We start from the raw sequence: 5,892 nt of genomic DNA, 5'->3' as shown, positions 1-5,892 counted from the left end.
ATCATTAACAACGGCACAAATAAAAGAAAACTGCATGAATCCAGTCCTGACGACTGTTACGTGACCCCATTAAAAAAGCCCTTTGATCCAAAGGCTTTGTCCCCTGACCTGGGGTGTTTTGTGGAATGTTACAGCACTCCTGTGAAACAGGAATTGGCATCCCCTTTTTCCACATTGAATCCTGAACTGACAGCTAAGACGCAAGATGTTGGGAGTGAAATAAAAGAAAGTGTGAGCTCTCAGCTGCTCTCAAAAGATGCTAAATATGGGCCTTCCACAGAAAGAGGAGGAGGATCTCTCAAAAAAGAGACCAAAGCACAAGATCTGATGCATGAGAGGGTTTTAAATCCTTCACCGACATTTGACTGTGACGTGGATGACATCTTGTGTCTCAATCCCGATAGCCCTTTAAGATTTTTGGAAGATGAAGACGGCTACATGAGTCGCAGTTGCCAAATCTTTCAAGATGGGCTGTTTCCCGTTGCTGGACTCACTGTGGCAGAAGAACCAGCAGATGAGGTGAAGAGGGAAACGTGTCTCAGTGTAAAAGACGTGGAAGAGGATAAAGGCTATATATCGCTTTCGTTTATCAATGAAAATAAAGAGGCCGGGTTGGTGAACTCCAAACAGCTTACAACTAACTCAGCTGAGGGTGACTATCATCCCCAAACTTCATCTGACCCACGGGTACATGAACAAACTGCAACCTCTGGATGCCTTACCGTCACAGTAGACAACCTGATCCCAAGTAGTTGCGAACCTCTCTTGGAGCACGTGAACACTAATTGTTTGGAAAGTTGTAAATTGGAGGGGGTGTGGGATATCGGTCCTCCAATATTTGAATCCTCTATGTGCCACAGCGAAACGGACAAATTGAAAGCAGAGCAGAGCTGTCAGGTGTTGGAGGAGGTGCAGGAAAATGTGACTGAGCCTGTCCAAAGCACACTGAAGAAAGAAGACGCTGCTGTGGAAACCAGCTATGAAGCCACTCTTCCCCTCAAAGTACAGGTATGTTACCTCAGCCTTTATCTTATTTGCCTGGATTACTTTTTAAATATAAATATCAACTGTAATATTGGGGATCACTTACGTAAATCTTGCACATTACACAAATTGCCCTTTTGACTTTTTTTTTTCTCAGGTTAAATCCAAAGTACAGAACTCAAACAGAAGCACCCCGGACAGCAGTGTTGTTTCTGTCCCAAAGACGGAGGCGACAAAGCCCATCAGAACCCTTCAGCCTGGCAAGAGCGCCTCTCAGAGGTATTGTAGTAATCACCGCCACCACTAGAGGGAGCTATGTTACTGTAACTCACACGTTTCCTTTCTTTTCTTTTTTTTCATGGCTTTGTGATGTCAAGGTTGTCTGTATCTGCCTTATTGTTTTGTTTTTTGTTTTGTTTTTTTTCTTGCAGCTTAATGTATCTTTTCTTAGCTGAGCAGGCTTTGTGTTTATAGTTTCATAATTTCATGATTGACATGATTAGATTGAACTTGGTGTTTTTATTTTCCTTTAGATCCATGGTCTTCGGCAGTGAATTGCAGTGGGAGCAGGAAAAGGAGCTCTATGTGCATTCAGTTGTCAGTCATATGTATGAGAATCCAGGAGTCAGTAATGGTAAGAAGCTGACCTAGTGTCTGCTCAAAGAGAATGGAGCACTCTGATATCTAAATTATCAGGCCTTTCTCCTGTTTACCGTTTTGTTATGCATTCCTTTTTAAAATATCCATTAATTTACACATTATATAGATTTATTAGAACATGATTTTGAGAAGGAACACCAGAGAACAGTTTTTAAATTTCAGCACGATACAGCTTATTTTTTACATTTTAAGCTCTGTCTACAGTACTGTGGAGGAGTGTAGTATAGACATTTTAAAACAAACTAAAAATACTTAAACTATGTAGGGTAAAGACATTTGTTTCCTCCAGGTGTCACATCTGAGCTCCGGAGTTTGATGAGCTGTGTATCAGCAGGCGTGAAAAGCAGAGAGTGGCAGCATCCCTCCGACCTCACCCGCAGGTACGTCGCGCTCTCTGCAGTTCTTTATAACTATGTTGAAGTCTCACTTTCAAGCAATCATTTGGCAGATCTGAGGAATGATGCAAAGCAAGATTAATGGGTTAACTAGATGTTTCATGCAGGTTCAGTGTTATGAAGGTGGCTTTTCTTCCTGGTTGGATGAGCATAGTAAATTATGCTGAACGGATACACTTGTCAGGAGCAGGTTATGTTTACTTGCATGCTGGGGCAGCAGGTTGAAGGGTTCCAACAGGGTCCATAAAGTGATCTGCAAGGGCAGTAAAACTGTGGGGATGGAGCTAGACTTTGAGTCCAAGTTGAGGACAATGCTGGACACTTCCTCCAACCCACTCAATGACGTGCTGGCCAGTCACAGGAGCAGGTTTGGTGAGAGTCTGAGAATACCTAAATGCACAACTGAACAACACAGGAAATCATTCCTGCCTGTGGCTGCCTCATGGTACAATCCCTCCATGTAAAGCACAAGTTCAATTCACTTATTTTTTACAGTGCCAGATCACAAGAACAGTCATCTCAAGGCACTTTATATTGTAAATTAAAATTTGTATTGTTTTGTAGTCCCTTCAATAATACAACAGAGAACAAAAAAAGTTAAAAACCTCCAGCAACTACACACTGCAGTAGTTGCACACCTGTACTATCGGCACATCCTGTGCAGAGGGGAAAAATAAAGTACAGTAAGAAGGCACCTCAGTGTCAACCCTGTATATTTAACTTGTGTGATATACTCGGATGTTTTTAATTAAAGCTATTTTCTGTCTAAACACACAGCGCTGCTGCTGCAGGAATTTGCATGTGTTCAGTTGGTGATGCAAAAAACTCATGTTTTTGTACTTTTTCCCAGGTTAACTCAGTTTAAAGTTTCATAGGTTTAATTTCTGTCGAAATAAGCAGCAGCACTTAAAGTAACTTTATTAAGTCATGAAGTATTACCCTCATCTTATTTATAGCAACAGCCTGTGGGAGACATTTATTGTCTTGTTTTTAATAATTAATGTTATTTATGAGATTTATGTGTGGCATATTTGCCTGTTGATTTTATTCATTCTTTTTATTTAATTTTTATCATTATTTTGTGTTATAAGAACTTACTAAAGACTCCAGGGTTAAAAGACCAGCATGTAGTGAAGCGCCGGGAGCAGACTGCCTCAGACAACAGAATGCTGATAATCACTGCCATGACACCCATTTTGTTGATGTTGAACTTCATAGTTACGCCGTCTTCTGCCCTTATTTTCAGAAATTACTGGAGACACTTTGGGCCAGCAGCAGCACTGATGACCCTGGATGAATGGCAGGCCAAGAACTGTCTGATGCACAAGCGCTTCGATAAGATACCAAAGATCTTTGAAAGGAGTCCGTGTCCGTAAACTCAGCTTTGTGGTTTATAGACGCGTCAGGAAAAACTACACTTTAAAAACATGTTTGTGTATATGTATATATTTGGGTATTTAGGTTTTCTTTCTGGCTTTTTGATTTACTTTTCTTTCAAATGCATGCACGTTCCTCCTAATTTAAAAACTTATGCATGTTTTCAGTGGTTTTGTTTTGTGAAAGTCTGAATCACTGAAGAATGTCTTAAACTTGAATTACTGACTTAGATTTTTGGATTTTAGGTATTTGCTACTTCATATTTGTCTCATGTTTACTCTGCATATGGTTAGTTTTTACTCCTTTGCTGTAAAAGCCTGATGGGAGCACCCTGAGGGTGGGCGGCCGGGACCCACCCGAGTGTGAATGTGAAAACTCGAGGTGATGTCGGATTTTCAAATTTATACCACAGGTTAATTTGCTAAAACTCTCAGGTGACGTTGAATCTCACTGACCTCGGGGACAGAGGTGAAGTTTTCTTAATCTTTTGGAAAATTCAAATAGAGAAAGAAGTCCCCTAAGATTTTCAAAAGCATACCATTGGTGGATCTACTAGGAGGCTGGGGTTGGCACTCGTGGCTGCCAGTGTTTTTCATGTGTTCCTGTTAATTGGTCTCCTCTCTGGGGTTGTAACGCAGCAGACAACAGACTTCCAATCCAATAACAATGAGACTCAATTTCTATCTTTGCTCTTTGTTTTTGGACCTTTTGTTTTTGTGCGTCTTTTATTGCACTTAATTTTTACTTTACAGTAGCGATGATTTGTTACTATGTCAGTTTTACTTACGAAGTAACAAAGAAGCATCTGCACTTTCTAGGTACTGTTCTTTGAAATATTTACTCAGCGTTGGTGTAAATATTTAAAGATTTTGCTCAGTAACTAAAAATTATGAACATGGTTATATTGTTGCATTAAACGTTCTTTTTCCATGGCTGATTCTTACTGTCGTCTTTGGCCATTTATTTAAAAAAAATATAATAATCATAATCAGACAAATTTAAATACAGTCCAGTGTCAGGACTCTAATTGTATTTTTTTTCCCCCATATATTTTTAATTAAAAAGTTGTGTTTTACAATACAAACATACATTTGAACACCCTCACATTCACACACCCATCCATACATCAAACCTGCCTACATCATATTCAAATGTACAAATAAGCATAGTTCTCACAGTAATACGAGGAATTGGGGTAAACAAGGTTCTCCCCTCTTTTCCTTCTTTCTCATAAACATCCTTCACCTCCCTAAAATATCCATATATGGCTTCCACATATTCACAAAGTGCCACTGTTTGCCCATGGCAGTATATGTTAGTCTCTCCAGGCCTAGAGAGTATTTCCTTCTTCCAGAGTCCCATGGAGGGAGCATCCATACTCCCCCAACATAGTGCAATGGCTTTTGTGGCTTGAAGTAGTCCATAGTCCAGTAATTTCGTCGGTTTTTTTTCGGTTGTTTAAATTCCCTTGGATATATTCCAAGTACACAGAGTTTACCCTTGAAAGGGATTTTTACCTTAAACACTTCAGACAGACATTTGATATCTTTCCAAAATTCCTGGATTTTAGGACATTCCCATAGACAAAGGAGAAGAGTTCCTTTTTCAACTAAACATTTAGTAAAGATGTCTGGAATATCATTGGACACATGATGGAACTTGGCGGGTGTTATATAGGTTCTCGTGAGCCCTTTATATTGCAGGAGTTTAAAGTGTGTGTTTGTTTGTTTTTGTGCTTTTAAGCAAGCCTGGTTCTAGTCATTTTCATCTGTCCTCCTGGATCTCAAGTCTCCAAGCATCCAGGTTATCTGCTGCTGAGTCTGTGGAGGAAAGCATCAATAAATGATATATATATTATCTATATATATTATCAATAAATGATAATATATATAGAGAGAGGAAACCTTTCCCTTTTGTATTCTTAAAGCATGCCTCTTCTGTTTTTGTTAATGGTGAAAGTTCAGCAATCTTTTGCAGTTTTGATGACAAATAATTTTTCAATTGTAAATATTTAAAAAAGTGCTTTGGGCGTATTATTAAATACTTCTTACATAACTGATCAAATGTGAGCAACCTGCTATCTGCATATAAGTCTTTAACTTTTTGAATTCCTTTATTTTTCCATATTTTAAATCCTCCATTTTTACCAGGAGTAAATGTTTCATTTCCCCTAATAGGGGTGAATTGCAAAAGCGATGGAGGATCATCCACATGTTTATGTGCTGCATGCCAAATTATAATTGTATTTTTCAAGAAAGGGTTCTTTGTATTCTTTTTTTAATGTCTTAGTGTCTGAAGGATGTAGAAAAGTGTGTAAGGGAAGATCTGGAACAGATTCTTGCTCAATGTCAACCCAGGCTGGGAGGTGTTGTTGGGCAAAAATAATTGGTGGCTGATGTTAGTTGGGCACGGAAACTCTAACCAATGGTTTAGCGTTTCCGTGACCTTTTCTACAAGGGGAACATAATTTGAGGTT

The sequence above is a fragment of the Pundamilia nyererei genome, unplaced genomic scaffold, assembly GCF_000239375.1.
Source record: "Pundamilia nyererei isolate P.nyererei 1_Seehausen unplaced genomic scaffold, PunNye1.0 scaffold00088, whole genome shotgun sequence".
Taxonomy (NCBI): domain Eukaryota; kingdom Metazoa; phylum Chordata; class Actinopteri; order Cichliformes; family Cichlidae; genus Pundamilia; species Pundamilia nyererei.
This window is presented reverse-complemented; position numbering follows the sequence as displayed.